This window comes from Pithys albifrons, chromosome 4, assembly GCF_047495875.1.
Source record: "Pithys albifrons albifrons isolate INPA30051 chromosome 4, PitAlb_v1, whole genome shotgun sequence".
Taxonomy (NCBI): Eukaryota; Metazoa; Chordata; class Aves; order Passeriformes; family Thamnophilidae; genus Pithys; species Pithys albifrons.
This window is the reverse complement of record NC_092461.1, coordinates 66,107,118-66,124,269: the sequence shown is the minus strand read 5'-3', so window position 1 is coordinate 66,124,269 and position 17,152 is coordinate 66,107,118. Positions and strand designations below refer to the sequence as shown.

At 41.7% G+C, this 17,152-nt stretch overlaps 1 protein-coding gene across 1 annotated transcript in view; it reads left to right on the top strand.

Moving 5' to 3' along the window:
- The first annotated feature begins 8,008 nt into the window (after window positions 1–8,008).
- CLVS1 (clavesin 1) overlaps window positions 8,009–17,152 on the top strand; it is a 103,042-nt gene continuing 93,898 nt past the window's right edge. The window contains exon 1 of the mRNA XM_071554464.1: window positions 8,009–8,397. The gene's annotated coding sequence lies outside the window, so the exon portion shown is untranslated. The remainder of the gene's footprint in view (window positions 8,398–17,152) is intronic.

Sequence of the window (17,152 nt, the reverse complement as noted above, 5' to 3'; positions counted from 1 at the left end):
CTTTTCAGAGATGACAAGCAACACATGGTTTTCACTAACATCTAGGACAAGTAGATACTTGCCATTGCTTCACATTATACTGCAGTTTCACAGGTAGAAAATACATGTGAAGGAAGAGAAACTGCAGCTCTATCACACACAAACACCCATGTTGAGCCACTCCATCATCTGGTTATTCACCCGTCATCTGGTTATTCACCCATGCAGAGTACTTGACACCTCCTGAAGGGTGCTGCAGGTCTGTGGCAGGACTCAGCCAGTCTCTGTTCTGCAACGAGATTCCAGTACCTGGAGAGAGTCAATCTAATTTAATGACAGTTTCTGGGCTTTTGTCCAATGCAGGCATAGTGTGCACCACATCGTAGAAAGAGTAACAGACCAATAATTTAACCTTAACATTAGTGTGGAGCAAACTGCCACATGCTTTTATGGCATTGATCATAAGTCCTGTATTGAGGAGGGCAAAGCACAGTCCTCTGTGGAAAATCACAGCTGGTAGTTAAATGTTGACCTTTTACTAGAGTGGAAGCAAGGATAATTGTGCCCAGCTATTTAGGCAATAGCTGAGCTTGAACACCTGATTAAAGAGTTTCTGGGATTTTATGCCTCTCCAGAGATGATCTGATTGGTGTGATAGACTCCAACAATGCCTGACATTAAGGTCTTGCTGCCAGAACCAGGTCTTTCCAGACTTTTGCAAACAGTGAAACCCCCTTTCATGTGTGCATAGGAGAAAACAGGTATTTGCAGTAGCATATATGAGACACAGAAGAGTGACAAAAGAATACATTTTCTCTCTCTCTTATACAAGTGTGCACACACAGAGAGACAGACATGTCCCAAAGCCATTAAAATCTCTGCCAAAAGGAGGAGATTTCTCAGTATGCGTGAAGTGACAGTTCTTGGCACTTTTCCAGTCAGCCCTCCTGCAAATCCCTGCTGCATGAGAACAAGCTGATTAACAGTTCTCCACACTCTGAAGCTAGGGACACTTAAGAGGAGGGGTTGTTCCTTTTATCCTGTAGCTGCAGAGAGGGTACCACTGCAGGCAAGGTAATGAGAACTTTCCAATAGTCGCACCTTTCCCTTCCCAACTGTTTCTCTCATTCTTCCTCTGCTCCTCCTCCCTCTGTCTTCAATATACTCGCCCATTAATGATTAAAAAAAACCCAGTTAATACACAAAGAAGTGCAAAGCTGCTGCTGAACAGACTCTGCTTGCCTCAGGATAGGTTGCTACATTTGCTTGTGAGGCTGCCAGTCAGGACTGCAGATGATTTAAGGGGCTTTCTTATTGGCAATTTAGTTAAACCTGCTGTGTACAGCTAGGTCTTGGGAAAAGGAAGATGAATGCACATTTTAATGACTGAATCAGCATATATTGGGAACCAGGATGGCAGGAGCCTCACCTCCCTGGGGGCTCACCAGCTATGACAAGCAAAAAACCTCCTGCCAGTTGAAAAGTACATGATTGCTGTATGCCCCACTGTTGGATATATATCCTAGATAGATTGTGCCAGGACTCCACGATGATGTTAAAACATACCCAGTGCTTGCAAGATGATACTTGTGCTGTTTACACCCTGCATCCCAGGAAGGAAGAATAAAACCATTCTGAGGAGTGGCTTCAGCAGATTGTTGTGTCCTTTATGCTCCTGTATGAAGTGGTAATGTAAAATATCAGACTGCTGACAGGTGTAATAGTTGTTTATACATGCAGACTTACCCCCGTGCTGGCTAGTGTAAATTAGCACACCTCTAGCACAGTCAATGGAGTGATGTTGATTTATATCTGTGGAGGATTGCAGCCATAGTTCTTGCCTCTATTTTTGTACATGTATGTACATGCATTCATATACTTTAGTTATCAACAAAAAAGTTTCAGCTATCCAGAACAAGATTATGTCCTCCATCTGTTTATACCTCCCACAAAAATTTCTGCAGTTATTCACAGTCAAAAATATGAAATTATTCTATATCCTCAGTGACATTCAGATAATTGAATTTATATTGCACATATGCTTGTTTACACATGCAAGATTCGTCATTATTACTGTTCCTGATTTATGGTACTGCCATCCAAAGCTGCATGCATTTCTATACATCACTCATTTATAACTATTTCAGAAATAAATAATCACATAAAAACCTAAGCAATCAGATTATCAGTATCCTGTTATTCCCCTCATCTCTAACTATTCCAATCTAACTACCAATCTTCACATTTTTTTTGTCACTTCACAAGTTACATTCTTGTGCTTTCAGCTCAACTGTTAGAGCTACTTTGGATGAATGCATAGAAGCAATTATTGCAATTATTATCCAAAAAGGAAAATATACAAGAGACTTTGGAAAGTTAAGGCACCCTGAAGTTAACACACTGGAGAACTGACATGAAACAACTTACTTATTTCACACTTTTAACATTTCATATATGAGATCAGTATGTTAGTATTTAGACTGAATTGTTGCTTATGTGCAGACTCATCCCAACATAGTAAGGCATCAGAAAGCATCCAGTGTTTTCCCAAGAGGATTTTTCTGAATTAATTCTTTGACACCCATCTGAAACCTTGATGGACTCATTTACTTTTTTGGAATACTTGCCTCACTGTAAGCTTTCTTTGTCATTCCAGTCCTCTTTAGGTTGCCTCACCCTTGGACCAGGAAAAACATTAGCTCTGATGTTCACCTTAGGCAGTATGGCAAAATTTTGCCATGCTATTCTTCCTTTAAAGCTCATGTAATTTAGGTACTAGCTATGAAAAACATCTCACAATTTATTTCCTTCCACAAAAGGATGGTTTAGCAAGACAGTGCCATTGTTGTTTAGACAGAGTAGCACAGACTTTGTGAGTAATCGAACTCAATAGGAGCAGGTCCTCAGGTGATTTAAATCATAGTTATCTCACTAAAGCCTGCACAGTCAGAGCTTTCAAGTTAAACCAACTAAAGACATGAGGCCAAATCTGTACCTGACTTTCAGAGCACATCTGTGTCTAAAGTCAACATTTCCAACATGCAAATGTCAGAGAGATATTTCTGGAATGCTTCTTGAACTCTCCCAAGTGCTGTGATCACTTCCTTGGGGAGCCTGTTCCAGTGCCCAGTCACCCTCTGGATGAAGAATCTTTTTCCAGTATCTTACCTAAACCTCTCCTGATGCAACTTCAGGCCATTTCCTTGCATGCCGTCACTGGTCACCACAGAGAAGAGATCAGTGTCTGCCCCTCCTCTCCCCTTCATGAGGAAGTTGTAGACTGCAGTGAGGTATTCCCTCAGTCTCCTCTTCTCCAGGCCGAACAAAACAAGTGACCTCATATGACTTCCCCTCAAGGCCCTTCACCATCTTCATTGCCCTCTTTTGGACACTCTCCAACAGCTTAATATCTTTCTTATATTGTGGTACCCAAAACTGCACACAATATTCAAGGTGAGGCCACACCAGTGCAGATCAGATAGGGAGAATTCCCTTCTACAACCCGCAGTGCTTTCCCTGGTGGCGCCCAGGGCACGGTTGGCCCTCCTGGCTGCCAGAGCACTGCTGACTTATATTCAAGTGTAGTTTTTGAATGTTGATTGATCATTGGAGCCAAGATAGTCAGCATGGGTCTCCACAACCCTAAAATAAACCAGCTATGGGATTTAGACCAGTTCAGTGTTAAGTAAGACCTGAGGGATAAAATTGCGGATCACAGTTCTGAGAGTTCACCTCTACCTGAATTCTGCTGCTGGCCTCCAGCTCTGTGCCGGATCTCCTCTCCATCTCCCGGAACTCCCGTAGAACATTACAGCTTCACCCCTCTACGTGTCTGAGGCCAAAACTTTTCTCATGTCCCTGTTACACCTGATTCTGGGAGTGACAGAAGTAGTGATTGCATGTGAATTCAGCAAAAGAATGAATTATCTACATCAGGAGTAAAAAACAGCAAAACTGAACCTTTCTCATTAAATAAATCATACAATCAATTTGCATATGTTTTGCATTCTTCAGTATAAATTTTTAAATATTTTAGAGATTCAGGAAACATGTGAGGATTTATAACATGAATCCCTCTGAACTGTGATCTGAGAGTTACTTCTCCCTTGAGAATAATGATTTATTTGGTCTAAGCAGTTTTGCCATTATTATTTTTTAATCTACTGGGGCTTTCAATGCAGTTACTTTCAAAGGAAATAAAACCAGATGGTAATTGTGGATTAGAGAAAAAGATTGAGATCCCAATTCATTATTAAAATTGACTGTTAATTTTAGAAACTTGCAGCAAATTGTTCACAAAGGAAAATTTAAAGACACAAGAATATCCCATACTATATTATTTCTCAAATTCCCTTTTCACAAGCTATAAATATTTTAAATATTGGAGAAATCACATTGAGAAAGTAAATGACACTGCATATGTACTGATTTTTATTAAAGATCTATACACCTCCTTATATCACAGAATCACAGAAGGGATAAAGTTAGAAGGGATGACTGGTGGAGTCATCTAGTCTAATCTTTCTATTCAAGAAATATATATGCACAGCATTCATATGCCCTAACCCTATAAAAAGCTGAAGATCAAAATATTTCTGTGTTATTTAGATATATCTTTGTTTCAGTCTTAAGGCAGAGTGAGAGCAGTTTTCCATTTATTTGAAATATTTTTTAATATTAAAAAAATCCATTCCTTACTGTGATGAATTAAAATATTTCAATGGTTTTAGGCTTTGTATGAATCAGAGGGCAGTATCAGAGATGCAAAAATGTTCAAACCAGCCCCTAGCAGCACTTCTTGGGAGTCCAAACTACTGCAAGAGGTTATGTGTCTAGTTTAACTGAGTGAAGACAAAATATTTTTCTGCAGAGAGAGTAGAAACTATTTATCATACCTAGGCTATGGACCAACCAGTCACTCTGACCTCCCATGGTTTTCTTGATGGTTCAGGTACATGGATCCTTTCTACTGGTTCTGAAAATATACATTCTCTCTCCAAGTTTGTTATGTCTTTGTTTTTTGTGAAAACAGAGAATCAATATGTGTAGTAACAGAGGAAGTAAATTTAATATTAAAATTCTGTTTCACTTTCAGAAAAGACTGCATAAAATATCCTCCCCTTTCAAACTGATCTGTTCCCTCCATGTGTTCAGTCAGTTCTAATGCCTTCAGTGACAAATTGTGATTGCAGGCACATTTTTCTTCCCCTAGCACTGTGTTTTCAGCACTGCAAATTAGAAAGGGATGAAGTTCCACCTTGTGCACATCAGCAAGGGAGTTTCTAATGTCCCAGTCATACCTTTACAAAACTTAAAGTTTGTACCTTCAATACTGTTGTTTCTGAGGTCATAACTGCAGCTGAAGTGTTATGACTGGGGCAATGCAAAGAATGAGATGACCTGAAACATACTCTCAGAGCACAGAGTAGACTTTGCAGAGAAGTGATGAAGAAGTGATAAAGTGGTGATGAGAAAGTAACATGAGAATATTTGCAGTGGGATCAATATAAGGCCCTGCTGTAATATGTTTAGAGATATGCTTCTACCACAGGTTTGTGCTACATGTCAATCATCCAGTGGATCAGGAGGTAATTTAACAGCAACACTACAGGAAGAAAAAAAATATACAAAATAAACCAAATAAAAATGTTAAATCCCAAAATACTAAGCATACATCAAATTTGGCAACTCATTTTACTGCCTAAAGCAGTTGGTTTATAGAGTCATGCTCATTCCACTTAATATTATTAACAATTCCCAGGGAAGTACTGCACAGTTACAGTAGCTAGTACATACATCTTTATCATATGTGCAAGAGTAGAAGCTTGCAAGAGGATTAGGAAAACAGAGTGCTTATTCTTTTATCTTCAAACTGATCTCTATGCAGAAAATAATGATCTAATGAGGCTACTTAATAACTGACTGGCCCTGAGGCCAGAAATGCTCTTCTATCAAGTGCTGGGACAAATGCTCTTGTGATAGTTTTGAGCTTTCTGTCTTTTTGTTGCTGCTTCTTCTCTTCCAGTCAAAGTGGTTGGGTCATAGGATGCAAATACGTCATATTCCAGTTTTAAATGTGCTGTGGGTTAAATTAATGGTTATGCATGGAAATCATTCTAAAAGCTCAAGTCATCTTCCTCACAGATTCTTTTTGCCTTTCCTCATTAATATTGGGGGGTTTCCTCTAAAAAGCAAGTGAATCCATCTAGATGTACGCTCTTTGAAATAGAACAAAGCCACTGGATATTCCCCTTTAAAGGGAAAAAAAGTGGAAAGGGATCATGTTGTGTTCATCTTCTCAAAGCCTACTTTGTATACAAGAATATAAGAGAAACCAGCACTGGGTCAGATCAAAGGTCAATGTAGCGCAGTGCCTATCTCCAGCAGTGATCAGCAGTGGATGGCTAAGGTAAAGAATAAGAGCAGGGCAAGGATATAATCATTCTTTCGCAAATATTACCCCAGCCTTCAGCAATTTGTGGAACAGGGACTTGCTGAGCTAGAGGTCATGACTTCATGTTCAAAAGTCCTTAATGGACTTTTCTTCCATAAATATATCCTACACTTTTCTGAAGCATGAATTCCTGTGGAAATAAGTTCTACAGTGTCTTGGTTTGAGATAAGCAACTGCCAACCCCCCCGCCAAGCACAGAGAGAAAAGTCTCCCTCCTAACACCAAGAAAAGGGAGGAAAAGAGAGGGGAAAGAAAAAAACACTTTCAACTACGTTTATACTAAAACTACATATATTTCTACAGAAGAGACAATTAGAAGAGAGTACAAATATACACTCGCACAAGTCTGCAATAACATATTTCCCACTTCTTAGCGAACACACAAATTCTACTGTCTTAACTACACATTACTTAAGAAAAACCTTATTCCCCAGAGAGACAAACCCAAGCAGAAAGGAGAGACCCAGAACAACACAGTTTACTTTCCTGAGATACCCTGTGAGCCGGTGGTGGGCCTGGTCCTCTCCATCCCCCCTGGGACAGCATCATGCATCCTTCCAAGAGGAGGGCTGAGAAGCCACTGCCTTAACCACTCCCACACTGGTTCCTACTTCCCTGGAGATAATGTCATAATGTGGTATGGAATACAAAATTACTGGCTAGAAGAGCTCAGCTGTTAGCTCAGCCCAGCTCAAGTCAGCTGACAGCTTCGGCCTAGTCCACACTTCAGAGCCCAAATCTAGGCCCACCTAGGTGAACCCATAACATACAGCTTCACTAAATATTTTGTGAAGAAGTATGTCTGTTTGTTTGAACCAAAGTTAGTCTATAGTGGGTTTCATTTCTCTGACTCCTAAAACTGGAAATGATACGGAGATATTGTTCCAATTTATCTTCCTCATGCTGCTCATTATTATGAAATATTATGAATGAAAAAATAAAACCACACCACTGTTTCATCTACACTTACTCAAACTTTTTTTCCTTGCCAGAGAATCGTGCTAGGTTTAGCCATTTCTCATATAGAAGTTGTTCCTTCTGCTGTCCATTCTACACCACAATCTAAAGCTTTTAGATCCCTACAATGAAAGACAGATGAGAGTTTGTGAAGTAGGTAGATGACCTAGTCAAAGGACATTATGGAAGGATGTTCTAGAAATTTGTGAGTATTCTAGGAAACACTATGAAAGTTCAAGGAGTACAAATTCATCCAAAAAACACAGGTACTACAATGCTGGTGAAATTCCTGAACTTAGGAGAGGAGCTGGGAGAGTCCAGGGTTGAAGCTTGTCCTGTTTTTACATTCTTCACTAGACATTTGTTGTGGGTACTGTTGATGACAGCACAGTGAGCTAGATGTCCCTGCATTGTCAGACCCAGACAAAACTTCTCTTATAAACCCAGGCTGTCGTTCATTAAGACAGCCAATTGATAACACACAGCCCATTATGACCACCCTTTCCATGGCTGCTCTAGAAGCCTCAGGAGGCTGTGCTCTGCCCGACTTTCGCTGGGAATGGGGCGATGCTAGAAAATAGGTGATGAAGCCTATGCCGCTGGGTAGAAGCCCGCGGTGTTAAGCCCTCCTGGCCGCCAGCAGCCCCATCCCACCCCCCGCGGTGGCGCGGAGCTCCCAGCCCGCATCCCAGGGGCGTCGGGAGCGCCGGGAGGCAGCTCGGGCGGGCGGCAGGAGGGTTTAGGACCCAGGGGGACGGCAGTGGAAGGACCCGGGCTTTGGCGCACACGCCTCCTAAAAAAAAAAAAAAAAAAAAAAAAAAGAGAAAATCACGGCCCCGTGGAGCTGGCGCTCGCTCATTCAGTTTTCTAGAGAGATCTGAGCCGGAACCCGGCAGCCGGGAGATCTTTCTCGCCCACCCAGCTCCGCACCAAGGACATCTACAGGGAGAAAAAACCCACTCCACGCAACCTCCCGCCGCCCCACAGAAGATGCCGGCGCTGTGCAGGTATTTGGATTTGCCTTCTCTGGGGTAGCGCTGGGCGGCTCTCCGCGCTCCGGAGCCCCCCGCCCCGCCGGGCCCTGCATGCGGCGTTTCAGCACCGCCGGGCGGACAGCTCCAGCTGCGGGTAGGGGCCGCTCCCTTCGCGGCCTCCTGCTGCCCTGGCTTGCTGCCTCCTGCTTGCCCTACTCCCTGCTTGCTGTGCTCCCTGCCTGCCCTGCTCCCTTCCTGTCCTGCTCCCTGCCTGCCCGGCTCCCTTTCTGCCCTGCTTCCTCCTGCCTGTCTGCTCCCTGCCTCCTACTCCCTGCCTGCTGCCTCCTAACTGCCCTGCTCCCTGTCTGCTGCCTACCCTGCTCCCTGCCTCCCCTACCTCCTGCTTCCCAACTTGGCTCATCTGTTTCTATTTCCCTGCCTCCTGCCTAATCTGTTTGCACTGCCTGCCTCTTTTCTCTGCTCACCGCCTTCCCTGTCTCTAAGTCCCCTGCCACCACTGCTTACCTCATACCTGTCTTGAATCCCTGCTCTCTTCCTGCCCTGCTCCCTGCCTCCTCTGCATTGTACCCAGCCTGCTCTCTCCCTGCCTCTTTATCATGCTCCCTGCCTACCCTGGCTGCCTCTTCTGCCTGTTCTACCTCTCTTCTTTCTGCCTCTCTCCCTCCTTCTCCTTATCCCTGCATCTCTTCTTTGCCCTGCCTGCTCTACTTCCTTTAGCTCCCCTTCCTCCTCTGCTTCTCCTGCCTCCCTTGCCTCTCCCTGCCCTGCTTCCTGCTTCTAGCCTGCTATCTACCCTGGCTCTTCTGCCTCTAGTCCTCCTTGCCCAGCTTCTCTGATTCTCTTCTTCCTGCCTTCCTCTTTTCTGCCTTCCCTGTCTACTCTCCTCTCTGCCCTGCTCCCTTGTCTCCTTTCCTCATTTCCCCACATTCCTCACTCTCCTGCCCCCTTTTTCCCCTCCTGTCTTCCTTCTCCATCACCAGCCCCAATCCTTCCTGAAAGGGGGCATGGGACTGGAAAAATCCACTCAGCAGCCCAGAAGCTGGGGAAGAAAGGGAACGGCAATAACTTGGAAGGGAAAGTCCAGATCCAGTTTGAGAGCAGGAGAGGAGTGAGAGGAATGTAGGGGGAAAGGTTAAAACTGGGAGTTAAATTAATGAAATAAGGACTCCCGCTAAGTGTTGACATACAGGAGCTTGCCAAACAGCAGCAGATACCTGTTTGCTCCTTAGCAAATTGGTGCCTGTTTTGACCAGATGTACTCAATCCAAAGAGGGAAGAGGGATTAAAGGGAAGGAAGAATGTGCTAGGTCAGTGTATTGCCTTCCCAATGGCAAACAATGATGAATATCAGGTGCAGGGGTGAATCATGCCTCGTCCATGGATCCTTTGCTGCAGGAAGTCAAGAATTAAGCTGTATGCTCTGCAAGAAGTGAGGCTGTTCAGAGAAGGTTTCATACAGAAAACAAATGCAAAGCAAATAACAGCTGGAGAAACCCCATGCGTGCTACTGGTCTGACTTTAATTCTGCTTGCAATGGTTTAATCCTGAGAGGGTGAGGAAGGTCATAGGAGAAAGGAAGCTTCCCCTTTTCAAAATGCTGATTCCTCAGTTTTAACAAGCTCTGGGAATAATGAAGTTAAGGAGCAGATGGCTACTCCTTGTCCATCATTAAACAGTGACTGGATCCTATTTGGAAGGAAAAATTAAATTACAGAAAGGCTGTTTTCATGTGCTTTCTCAGTAATCGGATGATAGCATGGATTTTCTCCAGTACTAGAAGTTAACACAATGCCAACATCTACATGAATTGTTATGTAATGGTATTGTGCCATGCACTACATAGTGAAGATACTGGTTTACTTTTTCATATAATGATGAGTCAGAAAACCTTATAGACCTTTTAACTCATTTGTAGCCTGTATCCCAGCTTGAACTTTACATGGGCAGCTTGTGTTGTCATATATCTGTTATAAAATGCTGGCAATTATTTTATGAATTCTGTTGACTCATCCAGCTGTAAAAGCTATTCAGTATTTTCTAAAAATTCAATTTTTGTAAGGCATATGCAAAACAGTGAAAGATATTACAATCTTTTCTAAAAATCTTCTTACTTTATTTAATCATCATATATAACTTAAAAGCTGTTCCAGAGACCAGATACTCTGAATAGCTTTGAGTGCTGTTGAATAGTAGCGTAAGCAGTGTAATTGAGTTCAGCAACAGAGGAACTGGAGAATCACCCCATAGCACTGTGTCATAATTTCTTCAATTCTATGTGCTTTGAACACAGAAGTCGTTTCACTGAAACATATAACAGCACTCTTGTCATCTTGCAAAAGATGACCATGTCAGACGAAATATGAATCATCAACCTCAGGAAAGGATGCAGAATATTTTCTTCAAAATAAGACTGTACATTCACGCAATTGTTAACCTAAGTGTGCAATTACTGAAGCAATGCTGCTATTGTTTAGCAAGTGAGTTTTATTTTCTCTCACAGCCTGGTACTGTAGTGTTTCTCTGGCAGATACACAAACAAAATATGACAATTGGGTCCTACTAGTTGAAACAGACTAACAAACAAAACAGAAGCAACATTAGTCTTTTATAGAGTGCGAAATTCACTGAGTGGAAATTCACTGAGCAGTAATTCATGTGGGTTTCGGCACATGAGTTGTAATTCTTTTCCCTCATAATATAATACTGCTCTGTGGATTTACTTGGAGAATTTCTAAAAGTTTAGTGGGGTTTTGGGTTTGTTTGGTTTGGGTTTTTTCCTTCAGTAGTATTCATAGAAATAAACTCCCTAAATCTGTTATGTTCCTTCGCTGAGAAAACAAATCCACAGGGTATGATCAACCTATATTAAACTTTATTTCTCCAGCTCTGGAAGAAGTATCAGAGTGCAGTATTTCCTGTTTGTGCTCAGACTTCAATACGAAAGAAATAAAAAAAAAACCACAGGAGAATTGCATGAATTCTGGGGTGCAGAAGTCCCTCCCTCTTTCCTTTCCACCCTTCCTCCCTTCTTCCTTCCTGCCTTTCCTTTCCTTCCTCACCTCCTGCCTTCCCTCCTGTCTTCCTTACATCTTTTCTGCCCCTGACTCTCCCCTCTTTCTGCCCCCACTGCCACCCCGTGGGGTGCCACAGATGCCTTCCTCTGGAATAACATATAAAGCAGAACTAAGTTAACACTAATACATCACTTGCATTTCATATTTTTAAAGGAACCTTATTTTTCAAAACATGAAGCAAAAGAATGGCAAAATTAGATAAATGTCATGTTTTCAAGATGCAATACTGAATATCTTGATAATATGTTTTTTTCTCCTATATATCTTTGTGCAGATGTTGTAACAACTTGTAATATATTTAGGGACTTTTAGACACCAGTATTATGATTGCATGCTATCAGATTTATACATATAGCTTAATTATGAGTCTTGGGGGTCAGAATTCATGTTTTGCATACTGCTGGTAATTTCTGCTGTGAGAAGTTTCTATATTATTGATGAAAGTGACCTCTGTCCCACGGTGGCCAGCATGCTTTTTTCGTGGAGACGCTTGAGGTAGTTCATGAATGATATGCAAGTCCCCCATAGACTGCCGTGTTTTTGGCATGCCACAGATCAGGGCTCACATTCCCACAGGGATTTGCAGTTTATCTGTAGCTGGTGAACACTTTAAACTTAAAAACTGTGATTTGGAGAAAAACTTCACAAATCTCAAGTTCACAGGTATTTTTTTTTTCTGGGTATTTCCCAGGCTGACTTTTTATTTATGAGTTGTTTAAGTTCCACTCCGTGGCATGTGGTCCTCTTCCTTAATATTCAAGTAGGCAATATGTTTTGCACATTTTAGGTCAAAAGATAATGGGACAATTTCTTTTATTTTAAGTCTGTTAGACAATCCTGTCAGTCTCTCCTCAAGCCTGGCAACTTCTAGGAACAGCAGGACAACTACAGGTCGGTTGCAGTTGCAGATGTGCCTGCCCTACCTACTGCGTAGAGAGTAGCAAAGATCAGTTGAGTTGCTGCCATGTTTTGTGCTATGCCATGGCTAAGTTACCACCTCTGAATATTTAGATGTGGCCCAAAGGCAACCTGTAACTGACTCAAGCTGAGGCTGAGGGAGATGGGACTGTCCAGCCTGGACAAGAACAGGCTTGAGGGGATCTCCTCAGTGTGTACAAATACCTGAAGGGAAGATGCAAAGAGGATGGAGCCAGCCTCCTTTCAGTGGTGCCCAGTGCAGGTCCAGAGGCAAAGAACTCAAACTGAAACAGGAGAGGTTCCCTCTGAACTTCAGAAAACATTTTTTTACAGTGAGAGTAACTGAGCACTGGCACAGGTTGCTCAGAGAGACTGTGGAGTCTCCCTCCTTGGAGATACACAAAAGATGTCTGAAAAGAGTCCTGAGCAACCTGTTCCAGGTGGCCTTGCTTCAGCAGGAGGTTGGCCCAGAGGCATTCTAGAAGTTCTTTCCAATCTCAGCCTTCTGTAATTCTATAATAATCTGAGCAGCACACAGGTTATTGGACTTGGGATATGAGATAGTCCTGTTGGAAACCCCCACAGAGAGGTTGATCTTTGCAAAATCTAAACAAATGGTACAATTTAGGCGTCCTGATTGTGTCTTTGAAGCCTCATGGGATTACACTGGTGACACTGGAAACATTGCAGTCTACCTCTCTGTTTCCCTGTGTGCAACATGACTTCTCGCTTTTCTTATGATATATGGAGGAGAAAGATTGCCCAGATGTTAATGTGTAAGCTTGTGGCTCAGGAGACATATGAACTGCTCCCAGTTATGTGAAATGTGTCCTCTGTGATCTCAGACAAATAACTTAGTGGTGGGCTTCTCCCCACAGTCTGTGGAAGACGTTAGGATCTCACAGCCAAGGACAAGAGTCAGTTTTTCTCATTGATCTTTTGAAATTAGTTCACAGAACCAGGGTAGGTCCCTTTCTGTGTCTGACCACTCTGTTTCCAGTGCAGGTTCCTACTAAGGTACCACAAGGCCACAAAGTGCCATGGGAACCATTTATATAGGTACAGGTATGGATTCATCCTCTCCTGTCCTTATGGCGCAACCTCTGCTAAGCAGAACATAGCCACAAGATGTTCTCCACAGTTAACATAAAAATATTTTTCAAAAAGTAATTTAATGAGATGACACCCACACTCTGAGATGAAATCATTCCAAAATACCATTTTTCCTCCCCCCCTGCCCACTCCCTTCCTCTCTGGCATGATTTTAGCAGCTAATATCTGTATGAATGCTAGGAGTTAGGAATTACGTAAGGAGCCAGACCTCAGCTGCAATGCCTCTTAATACCAGGTGAGAACCAAACACTATTACATTCTCCATTTGAAAACTGTGGTAATGAAATTTCATATGGCATATAGCTTTGGACTGAATTGAAAACACTTGGTAGACAAAAAGACAACTAAAATCTTTCTGGAACTGAATTGGATGGGAAAGGGCCAAATGGACCTGAGGTGCTCAAAGAGGCAAGTGGTGTTGCAGGGACAGCTGAGTGGGTAGGAACAAAATGATCCAGAAAAATATCATCAGTACTGAGAGCAGGTTTTGGCCATCTTCCAGCAGATGTAGGGCAAATAGGCGTTTGAATGCTGATCCAGAACCTGTTATTGAAGAAAGAGCAGTAAAGCATATTAAGATCTTCCATAATATATTATTTTCATTTTATTTTGTAGAGCATTACTATAAATATTATTATTAACTAATTTTTTTTTCTTGGAGGATCATACAAAAATATAAGCTACTTGTCTGAAAACTATCGCACTTTCAGTATGCTACCCATCCTGAAACTGCTCTGTGTCCATTGTCATTCTCTTGTTGGAACTGAGAATAAGTAAGCCAAAATGGTATGTGATACCACAGTTTTGGTGGAAATTTCCCTCCTATATTTTTGGTATTAATATGTTGTGTTTTGAAACCCTGTAATTTTTGTTGTTGTTTTGTTTTGCTTTGTTTTAAGCTGGGTTTTGTTCCTTTGGTGGGATGAATTATTGTAAGTGGCTGTGAAAAGACATTAGGAGAGCAAATACTCCATTGGGAATAAAGAGTCACAAGACAGAAAAACAGCTGTTGAGATTATAACAAACAATCCAGTGTGCCAACATGCAGGAACACTATTCTGGATAGGGAAAAAAGACCAACATCTTCATCGGGAAGATAAAACAACGCAGAGGCAAACTGAACAAAGATGTAAACATCTGAAGAATTAACAGATAGGTCAGAGTTGCACACAACACCAAAAGAGAAGGAGAAATTGCCTTGGGTGAGAGGGGTTGAAAATGGAGACAGTGCTTCTGTTATACCTTGGGAATCAGAATAAGTCAGTACCATTTGAGAAAGTGTAGTGACAATTAAACTGAGTAGCTATGGAGCAATAAATTTACTGTCAAGGTTAGCAGTGGGAGAACCAACTCATCCACTGATGTATATCAGACTCCTTGAAGGCAGTGGTGCTTGAGTGGATTGCTAACCTCATGATTTGTGCTATGACTCATATAGTGACAAAAATGTTCATACATATTTTAGATTATTTTGCAATATATCTTCACACCAATAAAGTATTTTAGTGCAGTCTGTTCTGATAATCAGGATAATCTATAGAAAACTGTAATCCATAGTTACAGCTCAGCTCACTATCAGAATACTCTGAAATGCATTTAAAAATGTATCTTTTGTTAGACTGACTATTTGTAAGTTGCTTTTTTGGCACCAACATCTGACAGGAAAGGACTGTATCATCTCCCTCACCTTGGGATAATCATGGGTATTTAAATTAGCTAAATACAGTAGAAATCTTTAATGAAAATAAGTAACATAATTTTTGACATTAAATACTTGATGATTCAATAAGAAGGGCCGCACTTTGTCTCCTTGGTCAAATCTCAATTTCTTCTGGAGTAGACTACAGTTGACCTTTCAAGAATTTCCTTATTTCCAAAGAAACATCTTGCTGGAGGTGTGAGTCAGAAAAGGAGCAGAGGAAGGGACAGTTTTACTCCCATAAAATCCTAGAAATCCTGGAGTGTGTGTGTGTGCCAGAGTTATCTTGCATATTTTAGAACAGGTCCAGAGAAGTGCCACAAAAATGATCAGAGAGCTGAAGCACCTCTCTTATGAAGATAGGCTGAGAAAGTTTGGGTTGTATAGAACGGAGAACAGAAAGCTACAGGGAGACCTTACAGCAGCCTTCCAGTACCTACAGGGGCTTATGAAAAAGATGGTCAGAGATATTTTAGTAGGGCCTGTAGTAATAGGACAACAATATTGTTAAACTGAAAGAGTACAGATTCACAATGGTTATAAAGAATAAGTTGTTTTTATTATGATGCGGGTGATGAGGCTCTGGAATAGGTTTCCCAAAGAAATTGTGAATACTTAGTCTTTGAAAGCCTTCAAGCACAGGTTGAATAGAATTTTAAACAATCTGATCCAGTGAACGTTGTCCCTGCTAATGGCAGGGAGGTTGGACCAGATAATTTTCCATGGTCCCTTGCAACCCAAACCATCCTGTGATTCCTTTGTTTGAGATTCTAAGCCACAGGAGCACTAGAAGTATTGTAATTCATACTAGGCCCTGAGCCAAAGCTAATGCAGACCCTAGATAAGCTTCTTGCTTCCACCCCTCTGCTGAGCCCCCTTGACCACAGTTTCCTTACTGTACTACATGCTATTTAAATTATGGAGGGACGATCCTTACACCACAATGCCTCAATGACAGTGTCACACTTAAATACACCTAAGCTCCCCTAACTAGCTCAGGGAGGCAATTTTAACTAAAACCATGATTTATGCAAGAAAATGCTAATGTCACCATTAATTTGAGATCTTGGTCACAAAATATTGGCCTGGTTTCCCTATGGCCTACTGTAAGTTTACATCAGTGGAATTCAGTTGATACCATAGGAGTTATTCTAATTTGGTCTAATAATGGCAAGACCAAAGCAAGCAACTGTTTCTTTATATTTATGTGAGGAATCCACCTTTAGTACGGCTCTTATGTCTTTAAGAATTGAATAGCCTGCACCCACAGATTATCCCTCAGAATGTGAGGACTTGTTTTTCTGGAGTCATTTGTACTCCATAGTGCCTTGTGAAAGCCTCCTATTCTCCCAGCTCTGCCTTTCCTGAAGTTTTCCCAGGCTGATCAATCATCAGATACTCTACCCTGCAGGTAGCTCTTTTCAACTCCAACTTCACAGTGAATACAGAAAGAGGATGGTTAATAGGCTCTCCTTTGTGTTACCCACAAAAAGTCCAATTCATATTGCTGTTTAATGAAAAGCTTATCTCCCACCACAAATGTCATTTAAGCAAATATTCAGAAACTCTCTATATTCAGGTTTTGGGATCTCATCCTGGGGCTGTAGCTGTGGCATCTAATATGTGGTTTCTATCAATAGCATGCAAGGTCACAAAGCAGAGAACTGAGGCATCCCTTGTGCTAATTGACTTCCGGGTCCTGCAATGTAACTTTAAGCAAGCCTTGAATTAGGAAATGCTTTGGCTCCTGCTCTTCCCTTTGTTTGATCTGAGAATGCTGAACCCATGGGAATAGCTGAGTGAAATGGTTGTTTTGCTATAAATAATTCATAACTTTCTGAACAGCTTTCTTCAAATACAAAAAGTATGTCTTTCACTGAGGGATTCCCTTTTAATTTTTAAAAACAATTTTTCAGAAATTAGAAAGAGATCAGTTAAGCAGCAGGGGAAGTTTGTTTGCTTG